Source organism: Ursus maritimus, unplaced genomic scaffold (assembly GCF_017311325.1).
Source record: "Ursus maritimus isolate PB19 unplaced genomic scaffold, ASM1731132v1 scaffold_1, whole genome shotgun sequence".
NCBI lineage: Eukaryota > Metazoa > Chordata > Mammalia > Carnivora > Ursidae > Ursus > Ursus maritimus.
In genome coordinates, this window is record NW_024423343.1 from 37,368,991 (window position 1) to 37,390,950 (window position 21,960).

The window sequence follows — 21,960 nt, forward strand, 5'->3', positions numbered from 1 at the left end:
GAATAATGCTGCTATGAACATTTGTGTACAGATTTTTGTATGGTCTTGTGTTTCAGTTTTCTTATGTATTTACCTAGAAGTGGAATTGCTGAAATTGCTGGGTAACTCTAGGTTTATATTTTGAGGAACTGCCAAAATGTTTCACAGCAATTGCCAAACATTCCAATCAGCAATATATGAGAGTTTCAATTTCTCCATATCCTTGCCAACACTTCTTATTCCCCATTTATTTTTATTATGGCCCACCTAGTGGTTGTGAAGTGGTATCTCATTGTGGTTTTGATTTGCATTTCTGGTTCGTGACTAATGATGTCGAGCATTATTCCTTGTGCTTATTGGTTATTTGTAAATCTTCTTTGGAGAAATGTCTATTCAATCCTTTGCCCATTTTAAAGTTGAATTATTTATTTTTTTATTGTTGAGTTGTAAAAATTCTTTACATATCCTGGATACAAGTCCCTTATCAGATATAGGATTTGCAAATATTTTCTCCCATTCTATTGGTTGTTTTTTTACTTTCTTGGTAGTGTCCTTTGAGACACCAAAGTTGTGCTTTTGGTGTCATATCTTTAGAAACCACTGCTTAATTCAAAGTTATAAAGATTTATTCTTGTTTTCTTTTAGGAATTTTATAGGTATAGGGGTGCCTGGGTGGCACAGTCCATTGAGTGTCTGACTCTTGGTTTCGGCTCAGATCATGATCTTATGGTCGTGAGATAGAGCCCTGTGATGGGCTCCATGCTCAGCATGGAGTCTGCTTGAGATTCTTTCTTCTCTCCCTCTGCCTCTCACACTCATGCTCTCTTTCTTTCTCTGTCTAATATATAAATCTTTTTTTAAAAAAGTTTTGTAGGTATAGCTCTTACATCTAGAATTTGAGAGTCAATTTGAGGAGTATTGCCAAATTTGCTATATTAAATTTCTGGTCCATGAACATGGAATGTCTTTCCATTTATTTAGGTCTTTCTTTTGGCAGTGCCTGGTGATTTTCTCTGTGCAGGTTTTACAATTCCTTTGTTAAATTTATTCCGAAGTATTTTATTCCTTTTGAAGCTACTATTTAGGGAATTGCTTTCTGAATTTCATTTTCAGGTTTTTCATTGCTAATATACAGAAATACAAGTGATCTCTAAAAATTGATCTTGTATCCTACAACTTTGCTGAACTCATTTATCAGTTTTAATAGTTTTTTAATGGATTCCTTAGGATTTTCTATATATAACATCATGTCATCTGACAATGGAGATAATTTCACTTCATCCTTTTCAATATGGACACTTTTTATAACTTTTTCTTGCTTGCCTAATTGCCCTGTCTAGAAGCTCCAGAATAATGTTGAATAGAAGTGGTGAGAGCAGGGGCACCTGGGTAGTGCAGTCGTTAAAGCGTCTGCCTTTGGCTCAGGGAGTCATCCCGGCGTTCTAGGATCGAGTCCCGCATCGGGCTCCTCTGCTCGGAGCCTGCTTCTTCCTCTCCCACTCCCCCTGCTTGTGTTCCCTCTCTCGCTGGCTGTCTCTGTCACATAAATAAATAAAATCTTTAAAAAAAAAAAAGAAGTGGTGAGAGCAAACATTATTATTTTGTTCCCGATCTTAGGGGAAAAGAATCCAGTCTTCATTATTAATTATGAGGTAAGTTGTGGGTTTTTCACAGGTGCCTCTTATCAGTTTGAGGAAGTTTCTTTACTTCTATTTCTATTTTTTTGAGTTTTTTAAATTACAAAAAGGGTTTGGATTTTGCCAGATGCTTTTCTACATCTTTTGAGATTGACTGATCATGTGGTTTTGTCCTTTGTGCTTTATTCAATTGATATGATATATTACATTAATTTTTTTATGTTGAATCAACTTGGATACTTGGGATAAATCTCACTTGGTGATGGTGTATAATTCTTTTTACATATTGTTGGATTCTGTTTCTCCCTGTCTAAACTTGGCAGGGGTCAGAAGAGGTGGGGAACCAAGGCCTCAGGTTTCCTTAGTCGCTGGGGTTTCCCAGATCACATCCCCAGCAATGTATGTAGAATTCCTGATTTTTCCTGGGAAGTCAGGAGGAAAGATATCAAAGAATGACTGGTTTGAGCTTCAAGGCCAACCCCATGCTGAAAGAAATCTGGGAGTGAATCACCAGCCATTTGCTTGCATCTCATTTCTCAACTCTACAATTTCTTTTTACAATAGAATGGACAGATAAAAGTTTAATACCTATAATATAATAAGAACTTTTATAAATTAATAATAAAAACACAGAAAACAATTTAAAAATAGGAAAAGGATATAAATCTATAATTTACAAAAAGAAAAGTCAAATATTTAATAAATATATATTTTTAAAACTGAACATCACTAGTAATTAGGGAAATCCAAATTAAAGCAAGTGGTATATTATTTTTTACTCAGAAGATTGACAAAAATTTTTTTAAAAAGACTGATACCACATAGTGCTGGCCAAAAAACAGAAACTCTCCTACAGTGAGAGTGGGTATGGGAATTGTTACAATAGGACAATACTGTATTTCATCAAATCTAAGATGGCGACTGTAAGATTGTCTTGTCCATTTAGGCTGCTATAGCAAAAATACCATAGACTGGGTGGCTTGAACAACAAACATTTATTTCTCAGTGTGGAGCTGGGAATTCCAAGATAAGGTGCCATAGATTATGTGTCTGGTATGGATCTGTTTCCTGTTTCATAGACAGCCATCTTCTCCCTGTATCCTCACATGATGGGAAGGGTGGGAGAGCTCTCTGGGGTCTCTTCTACAATGGCACAAGTCCCATTCATAAGGGCTCCACCACATGACCTAATCACCTTCCAAAAGCCCCATTTCCTAATACCATCACATTGGGGATTAGGTTGCAACATATGAATTTTGGAGACACAAACATTCAGTCTATAGCAAAGATGTACTATTATTTTCTCAAACGAAGAAAAAAACTGCCAATTAAACAATAATACAATACTTTCTTCTCTTTGATTATAAGATGCATCTCAACTTTAGGAACATTAAATATGAATGATAAAATATGGCATATGATAATATCCATTAAAATTAGAATTACACATACCCTTTCACCAAGCAATCCTACTTTGGGGAATCAATGCTATGGAGATAAAATTACAGTTAAGCAAGGGTGATATTTAAAATATTTGACAGCCAATATGGCACAGATACCAGTCAGAACAGACACTAATCAAAATAGACAGCAACAAATAGGCCTGCCTCTAACATTCTCAGGTCCTGAGCAAGAGTATAAGTGGGGGTTTTTATACCAGATGTTTAAATACTTAAAAGTGAAAAAAAATCAAGCTAAAAAACCAGTAAATGAAATATGTTTTATCACCATACTTTAATAGAAATACCTTCATGACAATCTAGAAGAACTGGTCCTAATGTAAAATTATTGCTCTCCTTGGAGTTCTGAGTCAGACCATAGTAGCACAGGGAAGGTAGCCTCCCATCGTCAACCTGTGGCTCATGACTCACCACAGTTTCTTCCAACCTACAGCCTGATTCTTCACTGGGGGGAGTCTTGAATACACATATAGATACGCTAGCCTGCATGACCAAGCTCTGTTTATAACCTCAGCTCCTTGGTTACCCCTCAGGCCTACAGGTGTTGCAGTGAGTTACCCTCAAGAGGATGGACTGAGGAAAATGACCCACGTAGCCCTGTTATTAGGATCAAGACTTTTGAGTAGGGAATTTCAGCATCTTGGATATCAAAATAGTCAAATAGAGGGTCATAGATTACAACTCGGCACAACCTCTTTGGCCCACAGACTCCTTGCCCCATGGGGAGGAATACAACTGAAGGAGGACCAGAGAAGTTGCCTTCTGGTATGAGACACAGGTCTAAGGATATTACTGCTGGCCCATGTACTTCCCTGACAACTACAAGTTGAATATTAGTCCTTCAGAAAAGCAGTGACATGAATGCCAAAATGTTTATTGCATTCTTTTAAGGTTTCATTTTTAACTAATTTCTGCACCCGATGTGGGGCTCAAACTAACAACCCCGAGATCAAGAGTCCCATGTCCTGCTAATTGAGCCAGGCAGGCGCCCCTGTTTATTGCATTTTTTGTTAGTGGGAAAGAAAAAAACTGGAGAAAATTTAAATGTCATTCTGTTATATCCCTACTATGGAATGGTATGAAGCTATTAAAAATAATAAATGTGGTTCAGTGATATTAAGTATGGTTTAAAAAGGGCAAATTTCAGCGAAATGTTTATAATTACAATCCCAAACATCAACAAAAAATCCATATATATGCTTATAGGTATCTGTCTGCTGCATGATCATGGACAAAGATATGACAGGACTTACCCTATGATATTAAAGGAGGAGGGTGTGGGGGAGTGGTGAAATTGTAGTTAAATGGGAAAATGTGCCTGGCATAACGTTAAGTGAAAATATAAAATGTAGAATATAAAATTGTTTTATATCACAAAAATAGATAAAAATTTAATATGTTTATGAATAAAGACTAGAATGTAACGTAAATTAAAACAGTGATTTAATTATGGAACAGAATTGTGGGCAACTTTTGTTCTGAATTTATGTTCATGTTTATGTTTATTGTTTTTGGAGTAAGGTTTTTAAAAAGAAAAGAGTCTGGAATGCATACACAGGAGCTGGGAGGTAAATCAGTCATTCCGTTTAGTGGTAAGTTAAAACTGTTCATTAGAACTAGCTCCAAACTCCATAGTTAGAGAGGAATGAGGAAAACTTGGAGATGATCCGGTAAAAAGCCACAGATGTATTAACGAATTGAAGAACACATCCTTTTTGGAAGGGTAAAAGGAACTGAACTTAAATAGCTTAAAGTTTCCTTGAACTGTAAAATAGGGACATTTGAGTCAAGAATTTCTCATATCCTTCCAGCTCTAACAAATTTGTTCTTAGACTAGATCTGTTAGTCAACAGAGTAACTGCCAAGTGCCTGAAGCATCCGAAGGGAAGAACTAGGCATTTGCATATCTAGGAAATAAAAACATGGTTGGAGGCTGACTGCACTGTTAGTCCTTCCACCAGAAGAATTTCTCCCAAAGAGATTAAGATGTGCTCTTCCTCTTCTGAGCAAGAAAATAAATGGGATTTAACTGCAGCATGACAAATCCAACATCATGAAAAATTACTGGAGAAAATGTCGAGCTAATATAGAAGTGGTTGATACAAGACTGATTGTAAAGTCCCTTAAATGGAGACTTTCAAAATTAAAGTTAGTCACTCATCATTAGGGGTTGGTGTTAAAGAGATGTCAGTTGGCCAGTGTGCTCCATAGCTCAGAACTCTTTCAGGAGCTACATATACAGCTATCTCTACCAGCTTGTTGCTTCATAGTTACTCTTAACACATTTCTTCTCTCCCTTGAACAACCTGTGGTAGCTATTATATTCAATAGCATCAAAATTCATCCTGTGTCTCCAGGCTGAAAAATGAGACAGACATTTCCACAGTTGCTCCCTCTCCTTTGCTATAATTATCCAATAGGTTATGAAGTCCTGTTTCTTCTGTGCCTTTTTTTTTTTCCTTTCTTTTTAAGTAGACTCCATGCCCAGTGTGGAGGCCAATGTGGAGCCCAAAGTAGGGCTTGAATTCACAATGCTGAGCTCAAGACCTGAGGAGAGATCAAGTCAGATGCTTAACAAACGGAGCCACCCAGGTACCCCTCCTTCTGTGTCTTTTAAATGTCTTTTGGATCAATGACCTCATTTCCTTATCCCCTACTCCTATTTCAGACCCTCATCTTAGGATGTCTAGATTCCTGCTATAGCATGCTAATAATCTCCTTGCCTGCAGTCTTGCACTGCTTCAATCTTTTTTCAAAATCGGTGCCAAAACCTATATGTTTTAAAAGTCAAGCTCTTTGGCCTGAAAAACCTGCCCATCTCTTCATCTTCATTTCCCATGACTTGTACCACTCACCCACCCTAAACTATAGATAGTTTAGAAAGGACTGACGTCCCCCTCCTCACATGTATTACTGCCTTTAGATATGTCAGTCCTCCAATCTGGAACACACCTCCTCCCCTTTTATGTCTGTTGAACTCAACTCTCCAAACCTAGGTCAAATGTCACTTCTTCTCAAGTGTTTCCTGAAGTTCTACCTAAAAAAAAAAAAGGGCAGAAACAATTGTTTCTTCCTCTCTGTTTCCAAGGCACCATGCATATGCCAGTAGCAACAGTGATTGTATCACTTACCGTTGTAATTATTTGATTATATGTGTGATGAAGATGAAATATTCTTGTGTCTATGCTCCTTAATCCCCATCTCCTCCCCATCACATGCCAGAGGACAGTTTGCATTGGCCTAATTCTGGATCTTTTCTAGGTGGTTTAAAAACAGGCATGGAAAGGACTTGGGAGGATTAGCATGTGAGAGCCTCTGGGTAATCAAAATCTCTAAATATGGGGAACTGGATTGAGACTCCTTTAGTAATCTTCAAGAAACATAAATAAATATGAAATATGTTTACTTCTTGGAAATTAGACTGTGTTTCCCACACGGAGACAGGACTCATAGAGCCCTGGGATTTATTTAGGTTACACATGGATCTGTTGTCTCCTTTTCTACTTCATGTCTATTTCTCCAGTACCTCAGAGAGCACCTGCATGTACGAATGTGTATGAGTATGTCGTGTTTGACCCCTTCCAATAAAATGTCCCAGTTTTCCAAATTAGCATTAATGAACATTTCCAGATGGTGTCACTTTGCTTATGCTCAAACACTAGTGGTCCTCGAGGCCAGGCCAACAGCTGAGAAGAGGGCCTACAGGTTGGAACATAAGCAGAGGGGCCTGTGCTCTAAATGGAAGGACAAACCTAAGTGAGGGAAATGTGGCAGCGGTCAAGAGAATAGCTATTTATGTGACGCCAAGAGAGAAGCAAGACAAAGGCTTAAGAGTAACACGAGCTGTGAGATCAGTGGCCAGGAGAGTCCAAAGGATGGTATCCAATTCAAGGTGCCAAACGAATGAGATATGTTCAGAGATCTGAGAAGGGGAAATTCGTCAGAATGTGTCTTTGATGGGACAGGTGCAGCTCTTTAAAGACACTGGAGGGGCGCCTGGCTGGCTCAGTCGTTTAAGCCTCTGCCTTCGGCTCAGGTCATGATCCCAGGGTCCTGGAATAGAGCCCCAAGTTGGGCTTCCTGTTCAGTGGGGAATCTACTTCTTTCTCTCTCCCTCTGCCCCTCACTCCCCCCCCCCATGCTCTCTCTCAAATAAATAAATAAAATCTTTAAAAACAATTAAAGACACTGGAACACGTGAGGCATCGCCCTCCTCAGACTCCTCCTCCCACACTGAGCAGTGTGGTCCACAGTACATCGTTGGTAACACTGCTGGTGCCCTAGGATGCATCACGTTGACTGTATCCTGCTATTGTGCGGTGGTCACTGAGTTCTACACTGTCACACACTTGCAGAAGTGTGTAAGTTATCTCTGAAGGAAGACACACGCTCCCTGGTTTTCCACTTTTCCAGCCACTGACCCTTTGTGGGACCAGTTCCTGGAACAATCTCAGTGGGAACCTTGAAGAAAATTAAACGTTCTCAGTCAACGAACTCCATTTCTCCATTTGGTCTTCTCTATTCTTCCATTGTTATTTTTGCTCTTGGGATAAGTCTTTTAAGCTGCTATTGACGTGATGTAAGAAACAACATAAAACTGTGAGAATTATTTTTCAGATTCCTTAATCTCAGCACTTATTATCCATTAAATTCTTTTTCAATATAGATAACTCTATTGTAGGATCAGCTTTTGTTGCCATTGCATAAAATTGAGTCCTACATTGTTTACTGCATATAATTATCTTTGTAGTTTTTAAAGATCTAATTTTTACCAATTTAAATCAGGCACTGGTAACATGTTTCAGCAATTTTTTTTTCTAGAATACTCTCCATCTCCCACTTAGAGAAAATTAACATAATTGCACATTTTCTTTGTCTTTTCTTTCTCTTTTTGTAAACAGCAACCCAGGCTGTTAACCCTTCAGGACCCAAGAACATAGGTCAGCTTCATCACAAGAGCCCCGACGCAGTGGTTAGGAATCAGAACGTGCTTTATCCCAGCCACTGAATGCAAAGGGTTGTCTTCTGCTGGAAGCTACAAGGGCTGTGGTGGTGGTGGCGGCAGTGGTAGCGGTGGTGGAAGGGAGAGGTTTTCCTCACCCTACCTGGCTTGGGAGCTTCACTACATCTTCTTACTGGGAGCAAGGTACTGGAAATTCCCCTTCCACATACAAATAGAAGAAAAGGGTGCTTGCTGTAGGAATGAGAACTAGATAGTATTTCTAGAGGTCTTGGAATTCTTTCAGGGAAAAGGTTATAAAAACACAAATTATTTCTTTTATTGTTAAATTAAGTTCGTATCACCAATAACTCTCCAAGGGGAGCTTTTTTTAAAATTTAAAGTCCCAATACTGTAAATCACTAAGTACCAAGAGAACTTTGCCGTGCAAAGAGGGAGGTGTCAAAATCATGCAAAATCAGCCTCTGAATCAATTACCACTGTCCCCCACTTCCTATCACATATTATGATCTATTGCCTGCTAGACAAAAGTGAGAGGGGTGAGGGCGGATGGAAAGGTAGGAAAAAACATCCTAAATATAAGTCCCAAAGTGCTCATTGAAAGGGAAGGGAGAAACCGTGTGTGTTGTGGAGACAGACATGCCTGATGGAAGTGAAGTCTACTAATGTGGGAAGGAAAAATAAATCCTGTTCTGAGTTATAAGACAGGGAGGAAGTCAGGAAGTGGAAACTCAGGAATGAATGTGAAAAGAATTTAGTCATATTTTGAAATGAGCTCTGGGCTGTACAAAATTAAAGTACCACTCTTTGCAGACCAATACCAAGGACATAGTGTTCTAGCTTTCTCTTGTGTCATTATCCAGTTTATGTCATCCGTGAAGAATTAGCTCTAGGAACCTTCCTATGTGGACTAATTTATACTATTCAGTTGTTCTTAAGTGAATAACTAATAGTCAGTTGTGGGGATATGATGATTGATACCCCCCTTTAATTGCTGCAACTACCTGCTCCCAAAGATGGATTCTATTTGGACCTCTCTGTGTCCCTCCAACCTAAGTGTGTGTGATAAACAGGACACTCACCAGTTTTCTCATCAATCTCAGTTAAAGACCCAGGTTCTGGGATTTTATCTTCTCCTGCCCATCCTCCCCCACCTTATTTTTTCTCTATACCAGCTTTTCTCAACATATGGTCTACAGACCCTTGGCATCCCAGGCATCCTTTTGAGGACTTCATGAGTTAAAAACTTTTTCATAATAATTCTAAGATTACCTGCCTATTTCACTGATGGTGCAAAGGCGAGTTTTATAGCTGGTAAAACTGTCGTTGCCGTAGCACGAATGTCAGTGTGCTGGAACCATACTGGCTGGCACTGTACATACACTTGCAGTAAATAAAAAATTATGATGAAGTAAAAATTATCCATTTTATTAAACCTCAGTCCTTAGAGGTATGAAAATAGGCAGAGAGCACTTGTGCCGCGTGCTGAAATATGGTTAGAGCACTGTTGCATTGAGCTGCCAGCTGGGTCAGCTGCTTTTTTGTGGAATATCATTTTTACTTGAAAATACGGCTGATGAGATGACTGTGATTACTCAGACTTGCGTATCCGGCAGTGATTTTCTTGAAAAGAAATGAAGTAAGCCTGTCACTTCAAGGAAAACAACTGATGGTATTTTTTTAAAGATTTTATTTTTAAGTAATCTCTACATCCAGCGTGGGGCTCAAACTCACAACCCCAAGATCAAGAGTTGCCTGCTCCACTGAGTGAGCCAGCCAGGTGCCCTAATGGATGGTATTTTTCAATGAATTAGTGAATAAATGTTTTTTAAATCTCTCAAAGTTCATTTCCAATATGGTTAATATGGATGGATATAACCCATAAAACAAAAGCTCTTTGGGGTCCTCACTGATTTTTAAGAGTATTAAGAGATCCTGGGGTGCCTGGCTGGCTCAGTCAGTGGAGCATGGGACTCTTGACCTTGGGGTTGTGAGTTTGAGCCCCACATGGGGTGTAGAGATTACTTGAAAATAAAATCTTTTTTTTTAAGATTTTTATTTATGTATTTGAGAGAGAGACAGACAGAGATAGCAAGAGAGAGCGTGAGTGGGAAGGAGAGGGAGGAGAGCTTAGCAGGGAGCCTTATGTGAGGCTCGATCCCAGGATGTTGGGATCATGACCTAAGCTGAAGGCAGACGCTTAACTGACTGAGCCACTCAGGTGCCCCCAAAATAAAATCTTTAAAAAAAAGTGTCAAGAGATCCTGAGACCAAAAGTTTGAAAATGGTTGCTCTATATACATGCTTCCTAGAGTACATTTGGAAGGCCGACCTTTGGGATGCTCTAATTCTATGCTATCCAATATATCCAATATGGTAGCCAGGAGCCACATGTGGTTACTTAAATTTATGTTAAATAAAATTAAAACTTCAGTTCCTCAGCTGCACTAGCTACATTTTAGGGACTCAACAATCAAATGTGGGTAGCAGATTATAGAACATTCTCAGCATCACAGAAAGCATGCTCTAATCAGGGAGACTTGCATACACCTTATTGCTCCTGTTCATTCACCATGGTCATTAGCATCAAAGCCTCTGCAAAGTTCTGAAAGGAGATATTACTGTTTCGTTTTGTTAAAGCATTTCTCAAGCTTATTCGAATACAAAACTTTATTTTTCACATGACACCTAGTCCCTTTCTGTGAAACACACTTTAAAAAATGCTATTCTGCCTTTCTCCAATGTTTTTATTTTAACTCTTCCACTGATATGAGGTTTCATTATAAGCAATTGTTATAACTCGTTTGGAAGTAAGTGGATGTAAATAACATATTAAATTATAAAACCTGTCATCTAAATCTAAATTCCATTCCTTTGCTAGTTCACAACTGGTATTTTCCTCTATTCCGGTGTATTCCAGTTCAGATCACTTTTCTGATTATTTCTGAATTTTTAGTCTATGTCATATCTAGTCTATGTCATATTATAGTCTCAAAGCTCTGGAGATTTTTACATTGCTAATGCAGCATAACTTAGCTTACCCTGACTAACAGAAAAGATAAATAGATAACTGCATGTGTGTGTATGTAAATACAACTCTGTGTGTGTGTGTGTGTGTGCACGTGCAGAAAGAAAAACATACAAAAATACATGAAATTCATTTGCTACTATGAAGGTGGGTTTATAGTATATATCTATTTTATATATTCCTTTTTTGACTTAATGTATTATTATAAATATTTTCCCACCTTACCATATAGTTTTTGGAAATAAGATTTTAATACAAGATGATACATTATGATTTATTACAGTAATGGTTGTGTATTATTCCATTTCATGGACTTATCATCATGTATTATGTAATTTATCTCCTGTGTGAGGATGTTTAGGTTGTTTCCAAATTTGATGCTTGTGAATTATCAATAAATGTATTTGTTCATAGCTCTGACCTAGGATAAATTTCATACTTAGGATAAATACCACAAAATGGGGTTACTGTTAATTCTAGAGCTGACTCCGACTCACCCTCCTGGCTTCCTATACCCACCCCATCTCCACAGGGCTCATGGAGGTCAACAAGGTGAAACGTTTCAGCTGCCAACCCACAGGGACAGAGGCACCGAGTCTCTTGCCAATTTTGATAGATGAGATCATAATCTCCTTATCTTTCCCAGCTTCCCTCGACTCAGCAAAGACAAGGTTGAGATTTTTTTCACTCAAGAATTTTCATTAAAAAACTAAGAGTAAAGCAAAACTGTATATATATGAAATGTACCTTTCTGCAGCCAACATAACTGCTAGTCAAAGATTACCCTCCAGGGTGCCCAGTCGCCAGCCTTTTCCTGACTTCCTCCCTGACTGGGTTAGTTGTGATAGTTACCTGGGCCCTCCCAGAACCATATTCCTGGTCTTTTCTGCAGCCCTTACCTTCAGGTGTGTACCCACCCCACTCTATCCCTCCTGGGGCGCCTTGCACTAACGTGAAAGCAGCACTTTTTCACTCGATTACACCTGTTGGTTTCCTTTTCTATTTTTTCATTAGGCTAGAGTGTGGTCTTCTTGAAGGCAGAGACTGTATTTCATTCCCATAGCCACAGTGATTAGCATAGTACCCAGAACTGAGAAGACTTAGAGTAAATACTGGGTGAATGCATGCTTGCAAGTAGGAACTAATGCATGGATTCGTGCATGCATGAGCAAACAAGCAGCTCATAAGGAGACATGGAGAATGTAATTTTCCATCTCTAGGGTCTGAAAGGGAGCATCTTGCAGCTCAGGGTGGTTACCTTTTGCATCTAGATGAGCAGTTTATCTGTAATATGTAGGTACCTATAAGATAGGTGTTCGTAATTTGGAGAATGCCTGGATCTTTGAGGAACACCCTGAAAACCAAACGGGCATATTCTTTTTTTTCCTGTCTTAGGACTAAACCTCAGTTATGAAAAGTAAAAAGAAAATAAAAGAAAAGAAGAGCATGAGACAAGACCTTCATCACCATTTCTTTTTGAAGCAAGAGACACACTCTCTAGTTCGCCAGTCAATGCCTGGATACCCAGTATGGAGAGCAGGTAGGGAAATGGGCACACTTAGTCATCATTGGTGGGAGAGTAAATTGATGCAAACATTTTATTTTATTTATTTTTAAAGATTTTATTTATTTATTTGAGATAGAGCGAGAGTGAGAAAGAGAGAGAGGACACAAGGGGGAGCAGCAGGCAGAGGGAGAAGCAGGCTCTCACTGAGCAGGGAGCCCGACGCGGGGCTCAATCCCAGGACTCCCGGATCATGACCTGAGCTGAAGGCAGACACCTAACTGACTGAGCCACTCAGGCGCCCCTGATGCAAACATTTTAGAGGTAATTTGGGGATATTTATCAAAATTCTAAATACTGATACCATCTGACCAAGCAATTCTATTTCCAGGAATTTATCTCCCAAAATGCTTCCATAAGTACATAGATATGAATGTATAAGGATGCTAACTGCAGCACTATTTATAATAATAAAAAATTGGAAATAATCCAAATGCCCATCAAAAGGGGATTGGATAAATAAATAATGTTACATCAATATAGTGGGATGTGATATACTTTTATCCTTTAAAAAAAGGATATCGCCCTCTATTTACTGACATGCAAAGATAGCCAATTTAAATTATTTAGTGATGAAAGCTGTTTATGTAGTATGAATCCATAGTCTGAAAGAAGATGTATATGCAAAGGAGAAAGACAAGAATGATATACTCCAAATTTATCAATGCCTACCTCTGGTAAGTGGGAATTGCTATAGGAGAGGAAGACACATTTTTTTTTTAATTTTGTAAACTTACTTCTGTGTTTTAAAAAATTATTTATAATAATACACATTACCTTTTAATGTAAACATTTTTAAAGTAAAAACAATAATTAATTGCTGCTTTTTCAAGTCCTAGGCTGAAAATTTACCCTTTCTTGAGTCCTAGAAAACTTTAATAATTATAAAATTCCCTTTTGAGGTAATTTAAATGGTAGAAGGAACAACACCAAGCAAAATACCAGAAATTTGAAAATCTGAGCTACCTGATCCACACTCCAGTTTAAAGAACATCTGGTGTCAGGTGTTATACATGCTACATCATAGCCCCACGTTGGATTCTTTTTTAGATTAGTTTAGAAACTTTTGAATAAGACCATTCTTAAAACATACAAAGTGACAGTAGATACTCACCCACAAAGCAGGGCAGACTTGGTATTGATTGAATTTTATTTTAATTTATTCTTAGTAGTCCCAGGGCTGACCCCTCAGTAACAGTTTTGATTGGTCTAGTGTCTGTTTTTTGTTGGTTGGTTGGTTGGTTGGTTGGTTGGTTGGTTTGTTGGTTGGTAGGTGGGTGGGTTGATTGGTTTTATTTTGTTGTGTTTTGGTGGGTGGGGGTTTTTTTGGGGTTTTTTTTGTTTTGTTTTTGTTTTTGTTTTTTGTCCTTAGAGGTTGTCATGCATTCTCCCTGACAACATGATTTCTCAGTATTTCAGGGCTGAATCCTTTTCCTGACCACATTACCCACTTTGCTTTGGATCTTCTGGAGGTAAGTATACCAAACTCTCGTCAATTCCTACAAGAATTGGTTGCCACTCTCAACCTAATAACACACCTAGCTCTAGATTAGTAGTTCACTGAAAAAAGGCATGTGCTTTTTTGCTGTAGCTGTGGGCAAAATCTTTAAGTGGTTACATTTTATATGTTGGATTGCTGGCCAGGCATTGGAATTATGCTACGTAATGCAACAGGCCATTTCAGCTGGGGTCCAGACACTCCCAATATAAACACAACCACCAACACCTGGAAAATATTTGCTCTCACTGATGTGCCTGGGGGCCATAGTTCAGTAACTGGGTTTGGGGCAGGCAAGAGGGATGATGAAGATGAAAACATGACACTGAGCCTCTAGGACAGGTTTTAAACCCCAAGAGCTACGGAAAATTTTTTTCATGAAGAAGCAGCCCTGATTTGGAACCTAGACATCAAAGAGGAGCACAGAATTGAGGAGGCCCGTTTTCTCCACCTCTGCATGGAATCCAGCATTGTTCCAGCACATGAGATTGAAGACTTCAGGAACATTGAAAGATAACATTCTTGGTATATTCTTGTTCAAGTGTTTCATAGACTTCCTCAGCAGAGACAGTGATAAAAATTTCATCCAGCTGCTTGCCGGCAATAAAGGTTGACAAATGATAACTGGAACTTTCCAGGAAAAATACTATGAATCTCCCAAGAGGGCCAGGACTGAGGTATCTGTAAGACTCTGCCAAATCCCCTCACACAGTAAGCACTCAGTACATATTAACTGAATGAATTAATTAATTGTACCATATAGTGATGAAAACTGAATGATTTGTGAGTATGGGGAAGGCACTTGTTTGGGGAATTCTAGAAATAACCAGGATCATTTTGGAACAACAGAGCTCCTGTTTAAAAAGGATAGAATTTGGATCCTTTGTAATTTATGAATAGCTATAGTATGATCTCCAGGCTGGTAAAGACAGGTGAAAATTGGGTTAGGAATATTTTCTGAACCACAACTGCTGAAATAACTTTTATTAAACAGATGATTATAGGCTTCTCCCCCCCAGGAATAATATCATTTCTAAAATTGGGCAGTATCCATGATGGTAGTCCTGATTAGATTTTTTCATAGGCAGTAGGATCTGTGACTCCAAACTGAAATTACCCTGCTTTCAGAAATGTAAATATGCTTAAGCGACAGTTCTGTGGACACAATATAGCGTGCTGCATGTTTTTGTCCTCCCTCTGGATTCGTTGACACCGAAGCCAAATTCAGGACTACTTGTGAGTATGAGGGCTTAGATATAAAGTCTTGGATGAGTCACAGCATCTGTTAAACCCTAACAAGCTCCCTTCTAATTCTCAGACCTGATTTATCACATAACTTGCTGTTTGCATTTTGAGATTTATTTCCAGACCAGGTCTCTGATAAGGAGGAGAAGGAAGGAAAGAAAGGTAAATCTGTTTGGCTTTCAAGGTTAGGCAGTCGATTTGCCAGCTGAGCTTAAATAACCTTTAACTTCTCCTAATTAGAGATTTTCAGAGAACCTGGCTCTCCCCAGGATGCCAATTTGCTGGAGAATCTGCTTACACCTTCCTTGGGAGAAGTCAGTTTGAAGCCTTAACCACCAAAAACAACACAATTTTCATCTCCATGAAGTAAGTTATCCTCCATTGTTTGCCAGACTCATTGTGAGGTTGAAGTTTTTAATTTGACTTAATTTTAAACTCATTCATCTTAATTAATGGACACCTTATTCAAACACATCTGTTCTCCTACAAATAGGTCAAACTTCCATAAGCCCATAAGGAAAGACAGTCACAGAGGAGATGTTTTTTTTTCTCTCACCGGTGTCAGAAGGTGACTCTTTTAACACTAATTTCCAGATAAATGTTTTAAAAATAGTTAAACTTTGTTACTTTCTTAGTATCTGGTAATGACCGTTATATTGAATTCAAGTTAACATTCCATTGAATATTGGTTGTAGTAAACTAATTATGTATCTTCTAACAATAAAATGGAAAGCAAAGGGACATTTCAGCTAGTATTAAAAAACTTGAAAACTCAAGTTCTTTCCATATAGAATTTCAGGATTATATGCAGGAAAATGAATATACCCTTGATTCTACTTTATGAGCTTCTCTCTGTCTTCTGTAACTCTATCGCCTTCCATAGCTTCAGTTACAATTTACAGCCTGTCTGAAGCTGAACTCAGTAGCTTTCCTTCCAAAGCTATTCATCTTTCTCTACTTCTAGTATTAGTAAGTGGCACCATCATTCAGTCCCCTAAGTGAGATATTTAGGAATCATTGTATGGTAATCTTTCTTCTTAAAAAGGAAAAAAAATGCTCTATTGAGATATAGTTCACATAACCTATTTAAAGTATACAATTCAGTGATTTTTAGTATATTCACAGAATAAATGAGATTGGTCTATAATTTTCTTTTTGTGTGATCTTTGTTAGGTTTGGTATTAATATTATACTCAATTCTTGGAAGATTCATCATCCCCAAATCCTATGGTGGTTCCAAAATGCAAAATCCATGGGTGAGTATCACTGGCAATAGGTGTACGAGAAGAGGGCCCACACTCTGGGTCCCAAACTCTGTAGAACTAAGGTGGAGCTGAGGAATCTGATATTTAAAAAAAAAAAAAAGATTCACAGGGGAATTCTATCAAACCATAGAAGATGAGATCATCCCAATGCTATTTAATCCAGTTCAGAGCACAGGAGAAGAAAGAAAACCAATCCCACTTATGGAATGTAAAAAAAAATCTTAAATGTTAGCACAGAGAACCAACAGCATATTTAAAAATGATATATATTTACAAAGTGCATTTCCAAGGATACAAGAGTTTTTCCATAATAGGACATCAGTTAATCTGACTTATCATATTAATAAAGGTAGGGAGAAAAATCGGATTATTGCCTTCATAAATGCCAAAAAAGGCATTTAATAAAATTTAATATTCATTCATATTAAAACTATTTAATTAACTAGGAATTGAGGGATAATTCAGCCTATTAGCCAGCTTCTTATTGAATGGGAAAACATTACTAAAAGTAGAAAGACAAAGATGACCACCATGTCCATTACTATTTATCATTGGAAACAGAGGTATTAGCCAATGCAATTAGATAAGAGAAAGCATTTTTTTTCTTTTTTTTAATGATTTTTTTATTATATTATGTTAGTCACCATACAGTACATCCCCGGTTTCCGATGTAAGGCTCGATGATTCATTAGTTGTGTATAACACCCAGTGCACCATGCAATACGTGCCCTCCTTACTACCCATCACCGGTCTATCCCATTCCCCCACCCCCGTCCCCTCTGAAGTCCTCAGTTTGTTTCTCATAGTCCATAGTCTCTCATGTTTCATTCCCCCTTAGATAAGAGAAAGCATTTAATTGCACAAGAATTGGAAGGAAGACAAAAACAAAAAACAAAAAAAACTTCTTTCTGCAGATAACTTGAATATATATCTGGAAAACAAAAAAATGGAAAAATTAATAGAAATTATAAGAGAATTTAGTAAAAAAGTAGCATATAAAATTAGTATAAATAAGTCAATAGCTTTGTGTAAATAAACAATAAACAGAAGAAATAATGGAAGAGCAACCCTATTTCAAAGAGCAAATATATAATACTGGGGCATAAATTTAATAAGAAATAGGTAAAATCTATATAAGAAAAATGATGAAACACTCCTGGTGACACAAAAATAGATTTGAAAAATAAAAAGATGCATTATATTCATGGACAGGAAGCTTTATGTCATAAAGATGTATATTTTCCCTAAGTTAATTTATAAATTTAATAAAATTACCATCAGATTTTTTTCTAAATCTAGACAAGTTGATTACAAAATTTATCTGAAAATACAAGTAAAAAGAATAGTCAGAAAAGCCCCACGAAAAGAAATGAGGGTGGAAAAAGTACTACTAAGTATTAGAACATATAAATCTGCATAATCGAAACAATGTTGTATTGGTACATGATTAGATAGAAAGACCATGGAAATGAGAAGCAAATCCAGAAATAGATGCAAGTGAAGATACAAAATTAATAAATGATAGAAGTTGTGTCTCAAATCAATGCAATATGTAGATATTATTTGGATCCTAATCCAAACAAATCAAGGTAAAAGACATTTTTTAGTTAGTGGTAAGAATAATGCACACAGAATAAATATTACATGATAATAAGTGTTAATTTTGCTGTGTATGACAGTGGTATTGTAAATGTATTTAAAATACTTATCTGTGAAAGATATGAGTTGAAGTCCTTATTAGTACTTATTATTTATCTGTAAAAGATGTAAATTGAAGATTTAAATTGAAATCAGTGTTTAAAACTCCAGCAAAAAAAAGGGAGGTGTAGATTGTAGAATTAAGAAAAGAAAATATTACTAGTCATTGTAGCTGGATGATTAGAATTTAGAAGTTCACTATATTATTATCTCCACTTTTGTATGGGTTTGAAAAATTCCACCGTCCATAATTGATAAATTACTTGTATGTATTATATGTACACAGAAAAAAATTACCAGATTCCTGAAGATATAAGACATATCTGTTTCTGATTTTACAAATCTCAAATAAATTTTATTTATTTTTTTTTTAAGATTTTTTTATTTATTTATTCGACAGAGATAGAGACAGCCAGCGAGAGAGGGAACACAAGCAGGGGGAGTGGGAGAGGAAGAAGCAGGCTCATAGTGGAAGAGCCTGATGTGGGGCTCGATCCCAGAACGCCGGGATCACGCCCTGAGCCGAAGGCAGACGCTTAACCACTGTGCCACCCAGGCGCCCCTCAAATAAATTTTAAAGAAATAGTTAATACCCATATATCTTGGTATTGCTAAGATCTTATAATATATTCTACCAATGAAAAAAAAACATGCCACAAGTTGAACAGGGCTCAGTTTAGGTATGAAGGTGGAGAGAGCAACTTTTGACTTTTTATCTTATAATCTTCTGTTTGATTTATTAACAATAAGTATATAAAGCTTTTTAGTAATAGGAGTTAGTAATAGGAGTAACAATAACTAAAAATGTGTGAGTGTGTGTTTTAAGATTTCAGAGGAGTGTGATGGACAAGGTAATATGCAAGGCATTTGCACATATATCTGGATGGTCTGGAGCCTCCTGGCTCACCTCATGCTAGATTCCATCACACATCCCTTATGTCGGTGAAGCTCCACCTAACTGTAGCTCCCTGGCAAAGCTCTGTCCCTTTGCTCTGTGCATGACATGCTCTTTACAGGAAATAGAAGGTTTTCCTTTCAAGTGTCACACTCACTGAAGTCTCCTGAGTGCCCTCCTCTTTCCAACCTCCACTCCCAGCTCCAGATAGAATTTGCTACTTCCTTCTCTGTATCACTTTGCGAACCTTGCTCATTTCCAGGTCGGCTTCATTCCACCAGACTGTGTGACTGCTTTCTAAGCATATTCCCTGCCCTAATGTATCTGGTCAATGCACTGAGTGGGTGAGAAAAGAAAATGTTTGGCTTCATTACTTGACAGTTCTAACTCAATTTCTGGAGTAAGAGACTGTAAATATGTATACTCTGGATTTCCTAACCAAAACAGTTGTCTTACATCATTATGGTCAGTTGGTTTTGTAACATACTATAAAAGAAATAATCATACTTTGAAGTAAAGTAAAAAAAAAAATGACTATGAAAAATATTTCCTTTTCAAGTTGTGTACATTAAAATTAAGAGGTAGGAAAGGAACCGTTTGTGTATGATTAAAAGATTGTCAATAGTTTCCATTGTCTCTTTAAGATACTTATATGCATGACAGTGGTTGCTACTTCTGACCTGATACTCCAGAACAAAATTACAGCTTGTGGGACTCATGAGTGCTGTGTCTCCTGCCCCTGCAGTGCTATCAGTGACACTGTGGTCCAATTACCAAATCTTCATTTGGCAGGTGGTTCCCATGGTGTATATTGTTACCTGCCCAGAAGTTGCATTACTACCCTGTCCACCACCATACATACATCTTTTGCCCCCCACTGCCCAGAGGATTAGCTCGAAAGTTCTATCTGGTATAGAGATTGGGAGAGAAGAAGGATGGTCTCTGCTGGGATTTTGGAGTAAGTCTCAGTTAGAATTCGGAACACAATTTCATATAGAAACCATGTGATTAAATGCATTAGGTGTTACAGTATTTCATGTTCTACATTTGAGGTGTAATTAAAAGCTAGTGAGCGTCCTTAAAGAAACTAGAAACAGAAATTTACTATGTAGTCTGAATTCCAAAAGCCTTGAAAGCAAATTATGCTCCAAAAGTTCATTTGTAAATTGAGGACTTTGTGTTCATCAAATCAAGAGGAAAGAGCAAATGAAATAAAACACATCTCTGATGATATATAATTAGAAAAACAACTCTTAAGAATAATTGCCAGGGCAGGGGAAAGATTTCACTGTACACACTTTATACCCTTTGAATTTTGTGCCACATGCATTGTGATAATTATTCCCCTAGTAAGATTTTCTAATTAAAAAATTATTAAAAGTAACTGCCAAATTATATATTTAGAATGGTTCTCTAAAGTGCAAGGGAATATATACTGTTTCTTTAAATTCTGGTGTCTCCTTAGTCTTTTGAACTCGATGGTACTTGGTTATGGTGCTGATAAACCTCAAGTAATCAACTGTTGCTATAGAATTACTGTACATGCTGGCTACCCATCCCTGTAAAAATAACTATACCATTGTGGGGGTAACTTGGGTTTTTTTGTTTTTGTTTTTTAAAAATTTTATTTATTTGAAGAGAGGGAGAGATCACAAGCAGGCAGAGCGGCAGGCAGGAGGAAAGGGAGAGGGGAAAGGAGGGGGAGGCTCCCCGCTGAGCAGAGAGCCCGATGGAGGGCTCGATCCCAGGACCCTGGGATCATGACCTGAGCCAAAGGCAGACGCTTAACCGACAGAGCCACCCAGGTGTCCCAGGGGAAACTTGTTTTGCCTTAACAATAACATGGCTATCTTTAGTAGTGGCATTTATTCCCTAGCCCGGAATTTTCTTCTAGTTGAAGGGGGGTCAATTAACATAATCCTCCTGACTCTTTTCTATCCCCATACTCTACCATGGGAAAGAGAAGTGACCTACCTGATCATGAACTTAGGAGCAGAAACTGGGCAATCAGAGCCTTGGCCTTCCTCCTTTTTTCCTCTTAGGGGCCAGCCAGCCACAGGAAGCACCCATATCTCCAAACCACAGTGTTACATGTAGGCCACCAGTGGTGGTCCATGCCTGAGTGGTCAGTCTAATTCTGGAGTTTGATATTGCTCACAGACATCAGCCAAATGTTTATGAATATGGTAGATGTTCAGTGGTGTTTCATTGTGATTTCATCTTACATTTCCCAGATTACTAAAAAGTTGAGTATCTTTAGATATATTTGCATTCCATTTGTGTTCTCACTTCTTATATTGTTTTTTTAAAATCCATGAGCATCATGTATTATCATTCCATTTTACTTAGATGTTACTTAAGGTTTTTCAATAAAATTTCTTAATTTTCCCATGAAGGACTTGGACATCTGTTTTCAAGATTTACTCCTAGGGAAAAGGGAGCTCTCTTACACTGTTGGTGGAAATGCAAACTGGTGCAGCCACTCTGGAAGACAGTATGGAGGTTCGCCAAAAAGGTAAAAATAGAGATACTGTATGACCCAGCAATTGTACTTTTAGGTATTTATCCAAAGGATACAAACATAGTGATTCGAAGGGGCACATGCACCCCAATGTTTCTAGCAGCAATGTCCACAATAGCCAAAATATCGAAAGAGTCCAGATGTCCATCAACAGATGAATGGATAAAGAAGATGTGGTGTACATATACAATGGAATATTACTCAGCCATC

At 37.8% G+C, this 21,960-nt stretch overlaps 1 protein-coding gene across 2 annotated transcripts in view; it reads left to right on the plus strand.

The window, feature by feature from the left end:
- Positions 1-12,488, plus strand: part of ANKRD44 (ankyrin repeat domain 44) — a 346,132-nt gene extending 333,644 nt beyond the window's left edge. Inside the window, exons 30-31 of one of the 2 annotated variants that reach the window (XR_005837939.1) lie at positions 7,978-8,222; positions 11,597-12,488. The gene's annotated coding sequence lies outside the window, so the exon portion shown is untranslated. Of the gene's footprint in view, positions 1-5,551; positions 6,052-7,977; positions 8,223-11,596 lie in introns of those variants that run through there. The other variant, XR_005837942.1, reaches the window with a different exon arrangement.
- Positions 12,489-21,960: the final 9,472 nt, after the last annotated feature.